We start from the raw sequence: 22,420 nt of genomic DNA on the forward strand, positions 1-22,420 counted from the left end.
CCCCATGTTTATTTCCCCCTCTCCCCCTCCCCCACTGTTCCTCAGAAGTTCTTGTCAACTGCTGGAAATGGCCCGCCTTGATTATCACTACAGAAGGTTTCTTCCTCCCCCTCCCCCCCCCCCCCCCCCCCCCCCCCCCCCCCCCCCGCTCTCCTGCTGGTAATAGCTCATCTTAAGTGATCGCTCTTGTTACAGTGTGTATGGTAACATCCATTGTTTCATGCTCTCTATGTATATAAATCTCCTCACTGTATTTTCCACTGAATGCATCCGATGAAGTGAGCTGTAGCTCACGAAAGCTTATGCTCAAATAAATCTGTTAGTCTCTAACGTGCCACAAGTACTCCTTTTCTTTTTAGAATACCAGTGTATCAGAGTCAATGAGGCTTTCAGTCAGAAGCCAGAAAGACTATTCTAGACCTAATCTGTGTTTATGGTTGAATAACATAACTTTATCACACTCACATGAACTTTGTGCCGAACAAAACGGTATCAGTGGCTCTGTCTCTACTTAGGCCAAAAAAGGGGACGTTGGTTTTCAATCAAGTTTCCTTAACTCAATTGAACCCGTCCCTTAAGTTAACACCCACACAAACATGGTTTAACACCTTAACGAACAGAAACTGTCTTAATGTTGTAGCTTGGGTGGGATCCTAAGGTATCTTAAATCTCTCGAGAGGGGGAAAAACCCGTATACACACACCATCTCTTTTACCTATAGGCAGACAGGGCTACTGAGTACCAGACTTGAATCATTTTTGTCAAAATGAGCTTGATGGCATTGTTCAAGTAAGTGTCATTGTAACTTGCCAGATCTGTATAGTGAAAGAGACAAAGAACCATACTTTTATTTTCACTAGAACTACTTTATATTTTATAGCATATGTTTCCTGCAAGATGCATGAAGTGCTTGAGAAACTAACATTATCTTTCTTTTTCTGAATGTAGGAAGTATCTCTTTATCCCTGTTAACCTGACAAGAATGGAAATGTGAAATCACCCAGTACTAAATGTGAATAAAGGTGAGTTTCCCTCTCAGATGAATTCATTGTTGATGAATCAGTTTTTGCTTTGGCAAGTATGTCCCTAATGTGTTCTAAGAATTTCAAGTAATCCAGAACAAATTCACTGCCATCTCCCTTCAGTAATCTGTAATTATCTTTTCATAAAGCTCTCTTGTATGCATTGTTTTAAATAATTTAAGCCACCTCTTTCTATTACAAAAACCAGTGTGCAAATCACTAGATATAAACACAAGAATGCATCAAAGAATTAGTTTCTCATATATTGCAATAAGTTTGAATGCTAATTATCCTGCTGGGGTCTGAATGTATTTTTCTTTCAATGCTGGAAATATAAAAAGTTATGGCTCTAATTCTGAAAACAAATATAGTGACCAGATAACTTCAACAGGAGATGAATGTCTGAGACGTAATTGTTGCAAATGGAATTTTTTAAAAGTGTGTTTCTGTCCAATTTTTGTTGAGTGATGACATTTTCCTTTTTGGTGGTTGTGTTTTCAATCTACAAAAGCAGTTTTCAGGGAAGCAGATTGGAACATTTGCAAACATACCCACATTGGTTTCTTGTTAAATGTGTCAGCAGTTGAATTGCATTGCCCCTGCTTAAGACTGTTAGAGGAGCTGGGATACTTCTTCTTCTTTCATTGCTATTCTGAATCAAAGGGGAAAACAATTCCCCCAAGGCTGAGATTTTGAGAACTTGGCATTGTTAGCCATGGGGAAATTCAAATCAACATACTCTGTTTACAGTTTTATTTTTAACCTAACATACACTGTGTCAAAATAAAATACATGGTATCAACTGTATCTTTACTGTTATTGGAACTGGTAAGTAATAAGATGGTCTGCTTAACTTTTAATTACGCTAACAAATCACATGCAGTTAGTATATGATAAATTACGCGTTGTTAGTACTGACAGTATATATTCTATAGTAGACTTTGATTCATGAGAATGATAATAGATTGAGACATGCATTCTTATCTCCAGACTCTCCAGTATTGAGAGATGATTGTTTTTCAACAATTTCATTCAGTGTTCATTTGACTTGCTTTTTAACGTGTCTACTAATTTAATTTTAAATATGACACTCCCTAAAGAATAAATAGGATGAGCCTGCTAAAAAGACAATTATTATTTTCCATCCTAAGAAAAGCCATAACTCATTAATGTCTACCACAACAAAAATGTATTTTTAGAAAGACAGAAAAAATCATTCCTCATGCATGAGTTCTACATATTTCTAAGCATCTTCATCTAGGAAGAAAGAATGTAGGTCAGACTTCAAGGATGACAATTGTATTCTGCAAAGTGTAATAGGTGATTCTGTGCGGATTTAGGGTTCATGGTGGATAAGCAACCAAACATGAGCTTCTGGTGTAGCTAAAAGGGTTAATGTAATTCTTGGGTGGATAAGTAAGGGAATATTGATTAAGAGTAAGGGGGTAGCATTACTCTGTTCAGAGTAGAGGCAATGCTCTGTATAGAGCATTACTGAGACCATTTTTGGAATACTGTGTGCCATTCTGGTGCAAACACTTCAAAAGGATGTTGACCAATTGAAAAGGCTTGACAAAGCCCTGGCTGGGATGATTTGATTGGGGATTGGTCCTGCTTTGAGCAGGGGGTTGGACTAGATGACCTCCTGAGGTCCCTTCCAACCCTGATATTCTATGATTCTATGAAAAGGATTAAGAAAAATCCTGCAAGAATTTATTTGAGGTCTAGAATAAAAATCTTACAATGAAAGATTTAGGAAGCTCAATCTGCTCATTTTGTCCAGGAGAAGATTAAGAAGTGACTTGATAATGGTCCATAAGTACCTGCATAGGTAGAAGTTTTCTGATAGGAGGGAGCTCTTCCGTCTAGCATGAAGAAGCACAATATGATCCAATGGCTGGAAGCTGAACCAGCACCTGGAATACTACAGGCTAGATATATGTATATGTTTAGCCATGAGAATAATTAACCATTGGAACAATTTGCCTGGGAAGGTGCTGGATTCTCAGTCTCTTAAAATCCTTAAAACAAGATTGAAGATTTAGGAAAAAAATGGCAGAGTCCTGTGGCACCTTATAGACTAACAGACGTATTGAAGCATAAGCTTTCGTGGGTGAATACCCACTTCATCGGATCAAAAAATGTAGGAAAAATGTTGTTCTGTTAGAGAAGCTATGGTCCTGATGCAGGAATCACTGGATGAAATTCTTTTCCCTGTGTTTATACAGGAGATCAGAAAAGATAATTACAATGGTCCCTTCTGGCCTTAAAATCTATTGGTATCTTGGCTCTTGGAGGACAATGAAACAGGTATAGTGTACAAAGTTCCCCAAGAAAACATTCTGCTTTTATATGTTTTCTTCTCACCAGGACTGAGAGTCTCAGAAAGCTCCAGTCAAACCTTGATTTCAGCCTGCAAGAAAGCATCCTCCCAGTATAAATTGAATTGATAAATGAAATGCTTAATTTTTCCCTTTTTTCAATTCTTTTATAAAATTACAGTTCTGACATTGCTATTGTCCATAGATAAATTGATACAGACATTAAAAATGAAACTGATGCTCAGTATCTTGGAGGAGAGCTAAGCATCTTGCAGAATCAAGCTCCAGTAAATATCCAGTTTGATGCTATGACACATAGATGCAGTAATCTAAAATTGGCATGACTCCACTACCTATCTCATGCTCCAAATCATAAGACACTTTTTCAGTATAACCCATGAGAAGGGACTAAGGTCACGTCGACACTTCTGGCTAAATCAGCACTGTTGTGTTCGATGCAGTGGTATCATTTTAGTGGGTCTGGTGAAGACAAGCTAAGTCGATGGGAGAGCGCTCTCCTATTGAAGTCTGTACTCCACCTCCTGGAGAGGGGGAAGGTAAGTCGGCAGGAGAGTGACATAACACAACACAGCACGGTGTAGACACCACTGTAAGTTGACCTAAGATACGTCGACTTACATAACTGAAGTAAAAAGAAAAGGAGTACTTGTGGTAGCTTCGAGACTAACAAATTTATTTGAGCATAAGCTTTCGTGAGCTACAGCTCACCTCACGAAAGCTTATGCTCAAATAAATTTGTTAGTCTCAAAGGTGCCACAAGTACTCCTTTTCTTTTTGCGGATATAGACTAACGCAACTGCTACTCTGATAACTGAAGTAGCCTAACTTAGATCGATTTACAGCGTTACTGTAGACCAGCCCTAATTGTCTAAAGAATGTTGTGAGAAGGAGCTTTTTACTGCCAAGTCAACCGTCAAAATCCAACCCAGTTTGATAGCGTGAGAGTGTCATTACTTGTGCATGGTAGTTCAGTGGACTAAATTAAATGAGTTAATTTCATTATAATTCCTACTGGAAACACCACTATATAATTTAGCACTCTACTTTGCTTTAGCAGATTAAAAATCATAGAATCCTAGAATATCAGGGTTGGAAGGGACCCCAGGAGGTCATCTAGTCCAACCCCCTGCTCAAAGCAGGACCAATCCCCAACTAAATCATCCCAGCCAGGGCTTTGTCAAGCCTGATCTTAAAAACCTCTAAGGAAGGAAAATCCACCACTTCCCTAGGTAACCCATTCCAGTGCTTCACCACCCTCCGAGTGAAAAAGTTTTTCCTAATGTCTAACCTAAACCTCCCTTACTGCAACTTGAGACATTACTCCTTGTTCTGTCATCAGGTACCACTGAAAAAGTCTAGATCCATCCTCTTTGGAACCCCCTTTCAGGTAGTTGAAAGCAGCTATCAAATCCCCCCTCATTCTTCTCTTCTGCAGACTAAATAATCCCAGTTCCCTCAGCCTCTCCTCATAAGTCATGTGCTCCAGCCCCCTAATCATTTTTGTTGCCCTGCACTGGACTCTTTCCAATTTTTCCACATCCATCTTGTAGTGTGGGGCCCAAAACTGGACACAGTACTCCAGATGAGGCCTCATCAATGCCGAATAGAGGGGAATGATCACGTCCCTCGGTCTGCTGGGAATGCTCCTACTTATACAGCCCAAAATGCCATTGGCCTTCTTGGCAACAAGGGCACACTGTTGACTCATATCCAGCTTCTCATCCACTGTAACCCCTAGGTCCTTTTCTGCAGAACTGCTGCCTAGCCATACGGTCGCTAGTCTGTAGCAGTGCATGGGATTCTTCCGTCCTAAGTGCAGGACTCTGCACTTGTCCTTGTTGAACCTCATCAGATTTCTTTTGGCCCAATCCTCTAATTTGTCTAAGTCCCTCTGTACCCTATCCCTACCCTCCAGCGTATCTACCACTCCTCCCAGTTTAGTGTCATCTGCAAACTTGCTGAGGGTGCAATCCACGCCATCCTCCAGATCATTAATGAAGATATTGAACAAAACCGGCCCCAGGACTGACCCTACGCTACAAAGTGCCTGATCCTGTCAGACAGTGGTTTTCAACCTTTTTTCATTTGTGGACTCCTAAACATTTTCAAATGGAGGTATGGACCCCTTTGGAAATCTTAAACATAATCTGCAGATGCAATGGGGTCTGCGGACCACAGGTTGAAAACCACTGTTCTATGGTAATGACAACTTTTCGAGAACCCCTTAGAAATAGTTTGTGGACTCACGGGGAGGCGCGGACCACAGATTGAAAACTACTGCTGTAGGGAGTTGAGTACCCTCAACTCTCAGTGACAGCACTGCAGATTGAGGCTACTCAATAGTTTGCAGGGAGAATTCAGTCCCTTTCAGGTTGGGGTCCAAATACAGAAACCAAGTTGTAAAAGCAACAGTGTATTAGCACTGGCTCAATGAAAAGCAGCTCTGGTTTTTCTTTGGCTGTGGATAATAAATCATTTCTTATTGGTATGGAATGAGGAATTTAGAAGATAATTACCACATTGAGTACAGGATTGCTTTTAGATGTAGTAGGTTAAAATTATTCCTTATTTGTAAGCAAGATAACCCCAATTAGATTGGTTAAGAATGTCTGCAGATGGCATTTCACATGCACAACCCTCAAATTCAGTTTTGTACTTCTATGTCAGAGTAATAATTTTTAAGTGACAGGGCAAGCATATGTTCTTATACCAGGGCTTCAGTGTGTTTGGACTGTAGCAGTTGGAAGCAGTGCCTTGGAAAAGAGGCAATGAGAGAAACAGTATGGCTGGAGATTTTGGGCACAAGCTATATAGTGTTGGAGAGAGAATATTTTGTATTTGTATTGTGACATGTTAGATTCCCCAATCCAGGATGCCACCTGATGTGCTGGGGTCCCATTGGTTCCACCCGTTCCATCAGCCTGGGTTTCCTCACCCGGTCTTAGTTGTGCCAGGCCCTCAAGCCTTCTCTAGCATGCACACAGGTAAGGCCACACTGAGCTGCAGACACAGACTGAAATCAGCACTGTGTGGGAAGAATCAGCTCAGAAATTTACTCAGCACTCACATGCACACCCCCTTTGGGGAGTAAACCCAATATAATATTGTCTTGTGTTATGTAGAAAAATCTGCACAGCATAAGCTCATAAAAATCGCCCTCTCCCTCAATGTGGAGAGAGATTTGCACAGCTTCTTGCCCTCCCTCCCTCCCTCCGCCTGATATGAATTCCACATGGTGGGTTATGTTATGAACAAGAAATAAGTTTATTAACTACAAAAGGTGAATTTTAAGTGATTATAAGGGATAACAAACAGAACAAAGCAGATTACTGAGCAAATAAAACTAACTAGACTTAATACACTCAACAAACAGGTTACAGAATGTAATTTCTCACCTTCAGTGTTGTTTTAGGCAAGTTGCAGAGTTTCCGTAGCTTAGAGTTCCAGTTATTTCACTTTATAGACTGGACCCCTGTCTTAGTCTGGACTCAACCCTGCCTTTCCCTCTAGTTGTTTTTAGCAGTCTTCCTTCCTGGCAGCAATGGAGAGAGAGATAAGATTAAACCCTCCCCAACCTTAAAAAAGGATTTACCTAAGGCAGGAATCCTTTGTTTGATCCCCATCCCCATACATGGAAAAGTACCAGCAAGTTAAGATATTGTCCAGTACCAGGTGACATGGTCACCTGACCCTGCTGTGTTAATACAGCATCCCAGTAAACTTCTCAGGAAGGAGTGAAATTAGCATTTTCAAAATTCTGTTGTTCTCCTTAATGGCTCATCCAGGCTCTTTGCTTACTGTCTGGTGGGCACTTCCCAGGTGAAAACACAGTTGTAATTGTTACATAGTTAATATTGCTAACTCCAGATACAGAAAAGATACATGCATACAAATTGGATAAACACATTCAGCAAATCATAACCTTTCCAATGATATCTCACATGACCTATCTTGCATAAAACATATCTTAATTATGCCATATTTATATCATAACAATATTTATATGAAGAACATGGGGTGTAACATCACAGGTATGTTTTAAGTTTTCTTCTTTTTTCATTTTACCATCACTGCTCAAAGCAACAGGAACAATGTGCATAATGGCAATAAAAACAAAATAGGAAAGAATGCCTCACCAGTTTCTCTATCAACATGAATTAACCACTCCCTGATCTAAACCCTCTTTGGCACCTCAGAAGCAGAACAATACATTTTAAAGGTGACCTGAAATAAGGTTTCCCTTCCAAGACACGAGTCCAGATATATTTTCCCCTGAAAGTATCAGTGAAAGCAGAAATACCTAAATAATGCAGAAAGCTTATGCACTGCCTTAGTGTTAGCAATGTCACCAACAAAAGTGGTACATGGACAGTCAAATATTGCTCAACTACATCAGTGTAAACATCTACTTCATTGGCATTACTCCAGAATATGCCAGTGTAGCAGAGCAGAATTTGGTCCAGAGCCTTGAACTCAAGGCTTACCAAGTAAAGAAAAATTGCTCATCATTTGCTGTTTGGACAAAGCGAAGGACAATTTCTGCCTGTGGTTTTTCAGTGTCCTGTAGCTCTCTGGTGAGGAAATTCAGAAAAAGTCATTACTTTTTAAATAAAATTGAATTTTAACTTTTGATCAGATGCATTAATCTTATGTTGCACAAAAGATAGTGCTGCCCATTTTTCCGTAATGTGACCATGATCTTAGAAAATACTTTTTTTTAAGTTGCAAAAGTTCCCTATTAAAACATAAAATTTGAGAGAAGAATATGACTAGAATTAATAGCTGCATTTTTATGCAGCTTCCACTTCTATCTATAACTGCACTTTAACAGTGTGGCTGGTAAGAAATCTTCAGTTCTTCTTTGAGTGCTGTCCCTGTGGGTGCTCCACTCCAGGTGATGGTGTGTCCTGGCGCCATTGATCAGAGATCTTCGGTAGCAGTGCCTATTCAGGATGCTCTCGCTCAGCTGCTGTCTCGCGGTCTCGTTAGAGTCTGCCTGAGCATGCACGTCCCACGCCCCTCTCAATTCCTTCTCAACCGTCCTCGGCTGAAGACTGGGCACGGGGAAGAGCTGATCCTCTTCCCTGGTCTCTGAAGGAAACAATTACAAAGAATATAGAAATAGTTAGTTAGTAACATCCCAGTTGTTTCCCTTCCCTTAGAATAGTTACTTACTTTTAAAAAAAACAACCCATATTTTCCTCAAGCTTGTCTCCCGCGGAGACACTCTCCCCTGACACTCCAACTTCAATTATGCCAGGGGCTTCAGGATTTAAGAAATGTGCTTCCTGTCAGAACTCCATGCCAAGGTCCAATGGACACTCACGTTGTGTGAAGTGCCTCGGCGAGACACATGTCCCTGCTAAGTGTGTCCATTGTACGAGCCTCAAAACCAGGGCTCGTTGTGACAGGCACCTAAGGCTGAAAATGCTTCTCATACAGAAATCTCTGCAGCCATCTCTGGAGACGGGCACTGTCAAACCCTCTCCCTCATGCTCCCTGGCCAGGTCAGAACTAATTGGGAGCCTGGCCTCACCCTCTCAGGCAGAGAGGCAAGAAGTCCAACTGTCTCCAAGAAGAGACTTTCACAAGGGTAAATGGTCTCCTGCGAGATCCTTACCCTTAGTGCTGTCAGCGCTGAAGGCAGGAACCTCTGACTGTCCTGGCATCTCAGCCACGGCTCTCGCGGAGCACAGAGGCAGGGACCCGATTTCCCATGCAGGGAAAATCTCCTCAGCACCAGTCCCTTCAGCACCAAAAATAGACCCGGTGCCGACAGTGCTCTCTACCCTGGTGCCAACAAGAACGTCGGCACCAAGCCTGCCTGCCACTCACATAGCAGCAGCGGACCTCCCGCAGGGCGCATACAAGAGACCTGTGGCTCTGGGAAAAGCCAAGCAAAAGTCTGTGCATGCCTCTGAACACAGATCGCGTGCAGCGGAGTCAGACACTAGGGAACAGCAACAACAGTTCCTCAGTCAGGACGACCTTTCAGTGGCACCTGAGCCTAACTCTCCACTCCTGGACACACAGTGCTCACTCTTTTTGATCAGCCGCTCTCCCCACCTGACCTGGACACCTTTACTGACAGTGAGCCTGATATGCAGCAACAGCAGGAGTTCTCCCCACCTACCTCTCCTCCTCCACCAGAACTTTTGCACCTCAGGTCATGGCTGACAACCACCAGCCTCGGTTTCCCTACTTTGCCCCCCCGTGGGCAACACCTAACTTCTCTTATCCAATGCCTTGGCTTCAGTGGTACCCTTGGCCAGCTCCTACTGCCACTCACCCTCATGCTTCTTCCACCAGACCACAAGCTCCTTCTCCGCCTCCAGCTCCAGCTCCATCTACTTCTAGAGCACCTAAACCCCCCTCTGAAGAGGTGGGCTATGGACCATACCCTGATTCGCCGACCCCTAACTCTCCATCAACTCCAGATGGAGCCCGCATGCCTCCCCCTCCACAGAGTGTGGACGATTTCAAACAATTCCAGGAACTTTTCAAGAGGGTGGCACTCAGCCAAGACATCCCTTTAGAGGAGGTCCAGGAGATTGGTCATATTATTACACAATACAGACTCCTCAAAATCCTCCAACCCTCTGGGCCCTCACATATTGCGCTTCCCATAAATGATGCACTCCTAGAACCAGCTAACAGTCTCTGGCAGACTCCAGCCTCTATCTTACCAACTTGCAAAAAGGCTGAACGCAAATATTATGTTCCTGCTAAGGATGTAGACTTCTTATTCTCTCATCCGCAACCAAATTCTCTGGTAGTGGATGCAGTGACTCACAGGACCAAACAGCCGCACTACTGGCCCACCCAGCAAAACAAGGACCTCAAATGTCTTGACACCTTGGGCCGCAAGGTTTATACCTCCTCCACTCTGCAATTCAGAATTGCAAACTATTCCACCCTACTTGCAAGCTATGACTTTGATAACTACAATGAACTCTTTGATTTTACCTCCCATATTCCAGAGGACAGGAGAGCAGACTTTAAGTCGGTCCTTGTCAAGGGCCAATTTGTTTCCAGAATGGCCCTACAAGCATCTCTGGACATGTCGGATACAACTGCCCGCACTACTGGAATTGCTGTGGTTATGCATAGATCTTCCTGGCTGTCTGCATCAGGTATCCCCAAAGACCTACAGACCAAAGTGGAGGACCTCCCCTTTGATAAAGACAAACTTTTTTCCAAGAAAACTGATGAAGTCCTTCACACCATGAAAGACTCTAGAGTGACCCTGCACACCCTGGGCATTTACCCATCCCTTCCCAGGAGACAACGGTGTCAACCTTACCAGAGGCCACACACACAACAGTATCACCGGCCTCAGAACAGACCATACGTTATGCCCAGGAATCACTCTCGACCTCCTAGGCTCAGACAAAACCAAGTGCAAACAGCTATCTCCCAATTTTGAAGTGTTGGTCGAGAGTCTGCACGATCACTCCTTGACTCTACCGCCTACTTGTCCATTTGGCCACTGCCTCCAGGTTTTCCACCATGCCTAGCAGCAGATTACACAGGACTATTGGGTCCTAGAAATAGTTCAATCCAGTTATTCTCTCCCTTTTATATCCTACACTCCCATCCTTCCTCCTTCCCCATCCCTCTTCAAGGACCCCTGTCATGAGCACCTACTTCACATAGAAGTGGATCATCTTGTATGGACAGGTGCAGTGGAACCCATTCTGACACAACATCAAGGAAAAGGGTTCTACTCCCACTACTTTCTGACCCAGAAAAAGACCGGGGGATGGAGGCCTATATTAGACCTACACCGACTGAACAAATTCGTAAAAGTACAGAAATTCAAAATGGTCACACTGGGCACAATAATACCTGCATGGGAACAAGGGGACTGGTTCACAACCCTTGACCTACAGGTCGCCTCTTTTCATATATCCATTCATCCAGCCCACAGACGCTTCCTACGGTTCACAATCGGACATGACCATTTCCAATACAGGGTACTCACTGTTGGACTCTCCACAGCACCAAGAGTATTCTCCAAGACCCTAGCCATAGTCGTGGCCCACCTCCTCAGACACGGGATCATACTTTTTCCCTACCTAGACGATTGCCTCATCAAGGGCAACTCAAACAATGAGACGCTACAAGCTACCCATTTCACTGTCTCCCTCTTCCACAGCTTGGGCCTGCAAATAAACATCCAAAAATCCACCTTGATGCTTACACAGCAGATCGAATTAATTGGAGCTCACCTGGACTCAATTCCAACCTCACTACCACAAAACAGATTCCTCACTATCATACACCTCATACGCACGCTCTGTTCGTCCCAAGATACAGGCAAGAATTTGCCTACAGCTCCTTGGCCACATGGCAGCCACCACCTTCATGGTAAGTACGCCAGGCTGCACATGAGATGTCTTCAGGGTTGGCTCAACTCCAACTACAAACCCAGCATGCGGCTGACTCCTCTAGCAAATGTACTAGCTTCTCTGCAACAGTGGACAAGACCAGAGAACCTTTGCATTGGCATTCCCTTTCAACAACAATCCCCCACGCTCATGCTCACCATGGACTCTTCTCTGATCAGTTGGGGAGTGCATCTGGGGGGACACATGGCACAAGGCTGCTGGTCCATGCCAGAGACGCATCTACACATAAACCTCCTAGAGCTCAGAGCAGTGAGACAAGCCTGCCTTCACTTTCTTCCCCTCATAAAGAGCAAATCTATCTGGGTCCTAACGGACAATATAGCATGTATGTTTTACATCAACAGACAGGAGGGAGCACAATTGCACTCCCTATGCATGGAGGCCATCCTATTATGGAATTGGTGCATACAACACCACATACAAATTATTGCATCGTACCTACCCAGCTGTCACAACACTATCATCGATACACTCAGCAGACACTTCTCCACAGAACATGAGTGGGAATTGCACCCCACGATACTACAACAGCTCTTCTCTCAATGGAGCACCCTGTCAATAGATCTCTTTGCCACAACACAGAACTGCAAATGTCACCTATTTTGCTCCAGAGCGGGATTCGGGACGGCATCCCTTGGAGATGCTTTCCTCATCCCGTGGAACAACTCTCTCATGTACGCCTTTCCACGGATCCCTCTGATACAGAGGATCTTGCGCAAGATCAGAGACGACAAGGCCCAGGTCATACTCATTGCCCCAGCCTGGCCGAGACAGACATGGTATTCTTACCTGCTCCACATGTCTGCCCATCCTCCATGGACTCTCCCCAACAGACCAGATCTGCTTTTTCAGGACAATGGACAAACTCTTCACCCTCAGCTCCAGAAACTCCACCTGACAGTGTGGTTCCTTCATGGTTCCAGACCCACGAATTAGCCTGTTCTGAGCAAGTCCGATTTGTCCTCCTGCATAGTAGAAAAGACTCCACTCGTAAAACTTATGTGCAGAAGTGGAAGCGCTTTTCCCTGTGGTGCTCAAACAAACACTTATCACCCCATATCATGACCCTCCCTAACATCCTAGACTTCCTCCTGAAACTAAAACAGGACAGACTCGCTCAGCTCCATCAGGGTACACCTAGTGGCCCTTGCCACCTTCCATGATTCGTTAGGCGGCTATTCACTCTTTGCCCACCCCACCATAAAACGCTTCCTCATGGGCCTACAAAATTTCTACCCCAAGATTTATCCATCGGCAGCTGCATGGAATCTCAATGGTCTTATAAAACCTCCATTCAAGCCCTCAGCTACCTCACCTCTTTTTCATATGTCCATAAAGGTAGCTTTCTTGGTTGCTATAACATCAGCAAGGAGGGTAGGGGAAATAAGCGCCCTGATGGCCTACTCTCCCTACACAACCTTCTCTAAAGACAAAGTTACCCTGCGACCACACCCTAAATTTCTCCCTAAGGTGGTGTCCACTTTCCACCTTAACCAACCAATATACTTACCTACATTCTATCCCAAACCTCATGAGGCTCCACATGAGGTGACTCTGCACATCCTCGATGTCAGATGAGCAATTGCCTTCTACTTAGACAGGACTAAACCATTTTGTAAGTCCTGGCGATTATTTGTCTCCACTAAAGAGATCAAAGAGTGCAGCCATTTCTAAACAACAACTTTCCAAGTGGATCTCTGACTGCATCAGATCCTATTACCAGATTCAGAATGCTCAACCACCCGAAGGCATCAGAACTCATTCTACTCGAGCCATGTCAACATCTGTTGCCTTCTTCCATAATGTGCCCTTTCCTGATATCTGTAAGGCCACCACGTGGTCATCCAAACACACATTTACTAAACACTATGCTATCACGCAGGATACCACGGCAGACACCATAGTAGGCCATACAGTACTGTCTACAGTACACACTGCTGCAACTCCAAAGTCCCACCAACCTTAGTGGGTACTGCTTCACATTCACCTGGAGTGGAGCACCCACAGGGACAGCACTCGAAGAAGAAGAGAAAGTTACTCACCTTGCAGTAACTGAGGTTCTTAGAGATGTGTGTCCCTGAGAGTGCTCCACTCCCACCCTCCTCCCCTCTGCTTTGGAGTACTATTCTGACTTCTCCACGGTAGAGAAGGAACGGGGGGCGGGGTGGGGGGGGCTGCAGAACGCTCACGCTCAGGCAGACTCTAACGAGACCCACAGGGACACACATCTCGAAGAACCTCAGTTACTGTAAGGTAAGTAACTTTCTCTTCATGCAACACAAAACAGTGTTCATATCCAATGTCTTTAAAAAGATAGAATCAGCCACAATTCAGCATGTCTGACAGTTTGTTTTCTAAACATGCTTTTTGCACTTCATCTAGAATATTTCTCTTATCTAACTTTAGAGGGAAGTGACTAAATCAGAGGTAAGGATAAGCTTAGCAAAACAAAACAAAAAAGAAAAAAAGTAAAAATTGGAAGCACAATAGCAGCATCAGCATCCTGTAGTTTAGAGGTAACTGAATTGTGAAATTAAAGTTTGTTCAAACAGTTTTCTTCTGCTCTTATAAACAGAGTTATTTCTGTATTAAATATTTGCACTTTTAGCTTCTTTCATCTAACAATCTCAAAGCACTCTAACATATTATGTCTTGTACCATCACTTTGAGGAAGTTAGTTATGTTTTTTTATACTCTCTTTACATATGGCTAAAATACCTCACTTAAGGTCAAAGTGGCTGTGTGAATGTTGGGAAGTGAAGTTAGACCTGACTCCCAGTTCCCTCCTCTAACCACTAGGCAACTGACTCTCCTGTTCTTTGGCAGGGTGGCAGCAGCAGCTATAACCAGCATATCCAGTCTGAAAGGACGAAACAGGAGGTGTCATTTAATAACTCTTTTTTTAGGAAAGAATGCCACTTGCATACATTTGAGTGTGCTTCAGTTAGATGTTTTTCGTCCCCCAAAGGATCTACAGTTATCATCATGGATTGACAAGAATGTGACAGTTAGTATCTTGGTCTATAATAGAATGAGGAAAAACAATGTTTAAAAGCACTAAATACTAAAACAAAGTGCACAAGCAATGAAAAATCCTAGCTGAGTCTTCTCTGTCTCAGCCAAATAACCTCTTGTTCTACAAGTGGAGAGTACCAAAAGCATCATGAATCCTGGCAAGTGAGAAGGTGTGGAAGGGAATGCTGATTCCATGCTGTGCTTCCCTCTTTCTTCTGACCCCAGGGAAATAGCTTCATGAATGTTCTGTGGGATCTTGTTCCCCGTTGCTTAGGGAAAAATCTTATTAGATAGAACATCAATATAACACTAATCACCTCTAAATATTCTGAAGACACCTTCTATTAAAATCTAAACTAAATTATAAAATTTATTACTAATTATAATCCTGCTACAAAACCTACAGATTAGTTTAAAATTTCTGCAGAAATTCTGCAGAAACTGTTTTCTACAAAATATTATAGGATTTAGAAAAATTATAGGATTTAGAAAAATGTTTTCGTAAGACGTATACTATGCTAATTTAAACAAGCTGCTGATCTGGCTCACAATTTTGTCTGTTTATTCAAATTTTGAATGTATAAGATATATGTATTATTGGATTATGTAATTAAAGAATTCAGTGGATGTGGTCAAGCTAATGGCTCCTGTGGAGTGATACCACATTTACCATCCAGCTGATAAAATACACTTGTTCACTACATATCTAAATAAGCCACAAATATGTATGTGGAACAGCCCACCCTCACTCACAATATTTGGAAAAAGTTCTAAAATATCATAGCAAATCTAAGGCTAGAACCTATGAATCTTCATTAGAGAGCTACTGCATAGTCCAATAAGACATCTTGTCTCCAAGCTCATTTACTGAATCTTTCTGAGTTTAAATTACTGCACTTGAAAAGTATGGCTAATATGGTTTTATACTTAATATCAACTATGTATCTCAAAGCATTTTACAAATGTGAATAAGTATTATTAAAGACATTTTAAAGTCAACCTAATTTAAACCTATTTCACAGACTTTAGGAGCAGAAGTTGGCCTGCTAAACCAAGGGTTGTGATTTCAATCCTTGAGGGGGCCATTTAGGGATCTGGGGGAAAAAAATTGGGGATTGCTCCTGCTTTGAGCAGGGGGTTGGACTAGATGATCTCCTGAGGTCCCTTCTGACTCTGATATTCTATGATCATCTAGTGTGACCACCTGCATAACACAGGCCATAGAATTTTAATCCCTGTATATAGCCCAGTATCTTGTTGCTGAGTCAGGACCTATGTTTTACAAAGACATCTAATCTTGATAGGAAAGACTCCAGATAACTGAAATTTTATGACATCCCTTGGTAATCTGTTGCAATGGTTAATTACCATCACTGTTAAAAATCTGTACTTGTCTCCGGTTTAAACTTTGCTGACTTAAACTTTCAGCCATTAGATTCTAGATTAAAGAACCCACAAGTATCATATCTCTTTCCACTGTAGGCTAACAATCTAAGATCAAATCACACCTTAGCCATCTCTTTGTTAAACTAAATAGATTGAGCTCCTTTAGTTCACTCATTGTAAAATCATGTTTTCAGCTCATGAATGATTCTTGTAACTCTTCTCTAAACCTTTCCTAATTTTTCAATATCTTTGTAAAATTGTGGACACCAGAACTGGATATGGTTCTGTAGAACAGATACTAATGGAGAAAAGATGACTCTACCACATAAGATATGAGGTTGCACTCTAGTTTTCCACAAACTTCCTGTGGAACCATTGTAAAGTCTCTTCATTTTCTATTACTCATTTGCCCTGTCTGTAAAATTGTCCAGTGCTCATTCCTCCATGTCCAAGAGGTCACTTGGGTGATAATTTGAGGTGCAGTAATTTTACTAGATCCTAGAGTTTCCTTTTACTTTGCACTGGGTTAGGATCAGTGTTAATGATGAAAGTGTTCTTCATTGCCATGTTCTTTTATGGGGAAAAATTATGCTCCTTAACTTACTAAAATGTTTTATTTTCACCAGTGTAGCACTTAGATAAATGCATAAAACTCAACGAAACAACTTTTCTGACATTTGAAAAAGCTTTGACTGCTCTAGTTTTTTAATTTTTCACATACCTTGCATTTTCCTTGTTTGGGGGGTACTGCCAGAAAAGCAGTACCTCCTACTAGACCAGACAAGTACTGGAAGTACTAGAAATATCCCAATTAGAGTTGTATAAACAGTTTGCATAGAACCCATCCAAGATGAGGGTATTCATGAGCATCAGTTCACATTCAGGATTACTCACAAATATAGTCTGATACTATTCAGATGGCCCTAACACCATTTGCCAGAGTTTCAACCCATTCCCTTCTCCCCCAAACACATGTTCTGATTTTATGTCTATGGGGGAGGGGATGGTGGCTGCTCTCTCTATTTTGGCACCTATCTCTTGAGAGGGGATGCCAGGATGACCCTTTCAACAGGGTTTTCAAAATGTACCAATGCCATTCTGAAACTGAAAGATGAATTATCTTGGTCATGGGAGGCTCCTTCCCCCACTGTAATGCATGATAACTTAAACTCTCATACTCCCACTGTACCTGCTCTAATGAATTATGGAGCAGATGCTCTGTGATCCCTCCCATTATACCTGGGGATGCGTTAAGTCTCCCTATGAGTTTATTAGAGCAGCTTTGGAAGTAGAAATGTTTTTCCAATTGTGGTGCCCTTCGAGTGCACTAAATTAATGGAGAATAGTGAATAAATACAGTAGGTGGTTGAACTCTCTGAGTAAATGTTGCTCTTTTAAAGAATGAACAATATGTGATACATTACATTGTCTTGAGATATTAGAATTGTATTTCCTGTTACTTTGCTCTGTAAGTGATATGACTTTCTCAAATGAAACTAACATTAGCAAGCTACTGCAGCATCAGAATGATGACAAAATTTATACAAAAGGCTGGTAATTTCATCAGATAAAATTACAGTAAAATAAGAGTCAGAGAAAGATGGGTATTTTTTGTTATTATATGTCACTAACTTACACTTCAGATAGTTTCATGTGTGCATTTTCTTTATAGTGATTTTTCTTCTTGGCAATATTCAATGTAATGTCATTTCTCTACTTTTGAGACATTTGCTAAGACACGAAACTGAGGTTGGTCAAAAATTTTCTGACAAAACTGTTTTTCAGTGGGAATTTTTTTTTTGACTAAGCAATTTTCTTTCAAATAAAGTATCTGTTTGCCACAGAAAATTTTGACTGCAAGTCAACAGAAATTAAAGTTTTCATTTATTGGATGAAAATCAGAAAACTTCTGTGTGGAGAAGGGGGGAAAAAAGTACTTTCTGACCAGTTCTAAATGAAATAGTTGTAGCAAGTAGAGCCAGTCAGGAATTTTTCATTGGAATTATTTTCACATGCAAAATGCAGTTTCCATCTGAAAATTTTGTTGTTGAAGCTTCAGTTTTCAAAAACAAAACCAAAATTTTGTTTCAGATGAGTCTGACCCAGATTGGTATTTTTCGGGTTGTTGAACTGACCCAAAACTTTTCATTTTGAGACAGTCCAACATTAAACGGTACATTACCTTCTGTGAGTTATAGTTTGGGCCCTCCTTTTTGCTTATGGGCTGGGCTCTTTGATTGGATTTCGTCTCCCATGACGCAATGCAGTCTTCCCTCTGACGGAGCAGTTGTCCCATGACTTCAGGTACATCATGGAAGACCTAGTTGGACCAGGAATCCTGGTCAATATGAAAGAATGGGTTCATCAGGCAACTTGATCTACAACTCCCATGTGGCTATGTGCCACAATATGATAATGTAGTTTAACGATGAAATGACTTGACACAAAACATTTCAAGTTAGTTCAACAAACTGAAATGAAACATTTTAAATATCTCTAAATGTTTTGGTTTTGGTTGGAAATGCCAGAGCAAAATGTTTTGGCATTTGAGTTTAAATGTTTTGATTCCACAGAAAATTTAGATATTTCAACTTTTTTTTGTTCTGGTTCAGGGCAAAAACAAATGTTGAAATAGCAGAATTTTGCATGGAACAGAAGTTTCAATTTTTGCTCAGTTCTAGAAGCAGAACTGCTGGGGTCCACTCCTGTAAAGTGCTCTACACTTTTAACACCCATTGTGTTCTTTGTGAGTTTACGGCATTCAGTGCCTCACAGGTGGAGCTCAACCTTTTGCAAAATTGTTACATTTATTCATTACCTTCCAGTCCTCCAGAATAGAAGTTATTTTTAATGAGAGCTCACACATTTTTTGTTCAATAGTACACATGACTTCTGATATTTTATTGTGTTTTCTGAGTAGCATCCATATGCCACAGACTGTACTTTCTTTACTTTTAACTTCAGAGCCTGTTTCAATAGCCTCATAATTTTAGTCATTTTATTGAACTCTCTTTACTACCTTACATCCCCTTTGGATGTTGATCCTGTTGAAGTGAGTAGGCTTCTTGTCAGAGATGGTCAACATATCTAGCATGATCAGACACTAAATCTTTTGCAATCATTCCATTGTCACTTTCAAAGACATCTTGTTAACTCAACATCTTGGATGACTTTTAAGGGTGAACAAACAAATGTAAAACGTGAATGGGTAAAATCAAGTGTCTGAGAGGTATGGTGATATTTTCATTATATTTTCACTTTGATAAATTTCTGTCTATGTTTTATATGTACAGTAAGTTAATTTTATCTAGTTTCAGTGTTATTTCATGAAGAATATCTTTGATTAATGACCACAACAGTGAAAAGTCTCTCTTAAATCTTACTCAGGCTCATGTGAAAAGAGGTGAGGAATTCACATTAGTAGCAGGTGAGAGGTAAAAACTTACAGTAGGATCCATCTAGACAAATGGTTGAAGAAAAAGAGGTTACTTACCTTACAGTAACTGGAATTCTTCAGGATGCCTTTATCCACATGGATTCCAATGATCTACCCTTCTTTCCCACTGATGCAAAATCCTTTACCTGGATATCTGTATTAGCAAAGGAATTGATTGGCAGATAGGGCTGTTCCACCCTTTGTGCCCTTGAAGGAGGGTGTGCAAGGGTGTTCAGGGTGCATGCTCAGCCTCCCTGGACACTGCTGACTAAATGATTCCAGGTTTATGTGAATGGGGTGCATAGTGGGGTCTGTGTGGAGAAAAGCATCTTGAAGAGCTCCAGTTACTGTGAGGTAAATAACCTTCCTATTGTATGTTTCTCAGTAAGATTGTAAGAAATGCATTCTTCTGCATAGCACCACATGCACTGTTGTCATCCAACAACTAATTAATCAATACGTTTGTAATAAGTTTTTGACTGAAGTATGAACTATCCAACCTTTTGGCAGCAGATAATTTGAGCAGAGGGATTCAAACATCCATGGATGGTTTGAATTTCCATGTGCAACATATCTGGAATTTTTCATTTATTCACTGGTGATAAAGAGTGTGTGAGGGACCAGGCATACCTCTTGACACAGCTAGGCTTGGCACTCATCAGTATAGATTTCCATTAAATGACATCTCAGGGCCTTGACAGAATAAGGAGTTATGCCTAAGGTCAATCTTTCATTCTCTGATAGTTCTCATGTTAATATTTCAGAGAGTAGCTTTTGTCCTCTGTCACTTAAAACACAATGAACAACGTTTCTAATCTTCAAAGAGTATGCCCCTGAGATGGTTGCATTTCAGTGACGGGTGAAATGAAATGATCCCTGGATTTGTACAGTTTTTCAATCAATAATGCACTTCTGAGACTTTTGAAAGTTGCTATATAAATCAATAATTAATAATAATGAAATATGTGGAAAAGCATATAGCTCAAAGCTCCAGGGATAGCGGTAGCTGAGGTTCTGATATTGGTCATAACATACATGCCTCAGAGTGAGAGTTTTGTATGGTTTGATGCCATGACCTGAGCCAGCCATTGATGAATTTCATAAACTGGAATGTTTCTTCTTAATCGCCTGACTCAATGTCCCCTATGTATATTGAGTAGTACAGGGACACATAGACATGCACACCAGGGCAGGCAGGACAGAAAAAGCCAGGGACTTATGCCATCTGATTTCACTGCTAGAAGTAACCTAGGAATCTCTGTTAGACTCTACACTCATGCAGGCATGCAGCTTTAAACCAGGAGTAAAAGAAAGACGTATGAGGCTGTGATGGTTGTTCTTTTTTATAGTGTGGCAGTAGATTAACCACAGCTTTTCCTATCAAGATCCCATCAGTGTTCCCACCAGATTACCCAAAGCATTATGGATTCTTATTCCTATACACTATCCTACAGGGAAAGTAATAATTTTCAAAAAACGGTTGCAAACATCAAGCATTATAGTCAAACTATGTGTGTGAAAGAATGTTTTAAACCATCAGCACAATACCCAAACTATGTAAAAGCACACTATGAACAAGCCTCAGTAATATTACATGTAAAAGCACAGCCTAAGCCAGCTTTTGTATTGCTAAAACTCCGTGTAAAATCACATTATTAACCAGCCCTCATTCAATCAAACGCCATATCAATTTATTGATGGGGGAAACTCCAAAAATTTCAGAGTTTAGAGGCTTACCTAAACTGAATCTGTGGGAGATCCATCACTTCAGACAGTCTGTCTCCATGGAGTCCCCTTTCAGCTCTACATTACTAGCACTGTCCCCTTCTGTGTGACGACTAGTGTCCTTACACCACTGCTGGTGTATGGGCAGCTCTCCCGTCCATTGTCTTCAGGGGCTGCTAAGCAGTGTCATTGCCCTCCATCCACTCAGCATCTTGGGCATTCACTGAAGAAAGTCACTGCCTTCCTTTGCCCACACTGCAACAGGGGGGCAGTGCATTCTCAAGAATTCAGCTATCCATTACCTTCCACTCATCGAGGCATCACCAACAGAGATGTCTACTGTCCACACTACTCTGAAAAGAAGTATTTCTATAGCTGAACAGCTTGAAATTAAGCATGAAGTCTTGGTCATTGACCAAGCAATATGTGCTTTAACACAACAAATCTGATGGAAAAACAAAGATGTGATGCTTCACAATGACAAGAAACACTTTGCAAGACTTATTGTATTCAGTCAAAGTAGGAAAATTGATCTCTGGGAAATTTTGTTGTATTCTTTGGGAGCAGTTTCCTGCCCTTTTGCTCGTACTCTGTCAAAAACCAACAAATCAGCTCTGCTTGATCTGTTTCAATCCAGAGGTGAAGACTGCTGTATTGACCATGTTCCAGCAAATGGTGCAATAATTTTTGTTGGAATGTCTGTCATCCAAACACTACATGATGTTCCTTCAACATCTGGTGAGCTTGCAGACATCATTTTACTGTACATGATCAAGCTAGCAGAAAAGTACAAGTGTACTCATTTGGATTTTGTCATAGATTGGTACTCTAATATGAGCATCAAAAATGTGAAATGGTCACACTGAGCATCTAGTTGCTCCCAAACTATACATAGCCACAGAAAGGACTAGAAAACCCCCAGTTAGTAGAAGACGTTGTTTTTTTTTCTGATGACAACAATAAGAAAGCACTTCAGATATTCTTGTACACAGTGTGAAGAGATGCATATTTCCAAGCTGTAGGCTTGTCACTGCCTGGCTGTGCAGCAGGGTTCAGTGACAGCCACAGCTGTTCATGAAGTAA

General features: G+C 41.5%; 1 long non-coding RNA gene across 1 annotated transcript in view; it reads left to right on the forward strand.

The window, feature by feature from the left end:
• The window catches only part of LOC122461604, a 621,770-nt gene that overhangs the window by 198,050 nt on the left and 401,300 nt on the right, over window positions 1–22,420 (forward strand). The window contains exon 5 of the long non-coding RNA XR_006283608.1: window positions 949–1,022. This is a non-coding gene — a long non-coding RNA (uncharacterized LOC122461604). The remainder of the gene's footprint in view (window positions 1–948; window positions 1,023–22,420) is intronic.

Source organism: Chelonia mydas, chromosome 9 (genome assembly GCF_015237465.2).
Source record: "Chelonia mydas isolate rCheMyd1 chromosome 9, rCheMyd1.pri.v2, whole genome shotgun sequence".
Classification (NCBI taxonomy): Eukaryota; Metazoa; Chordata; order Testudines; family Cheloniidae; genus Chelonia; species Chelonia mydas.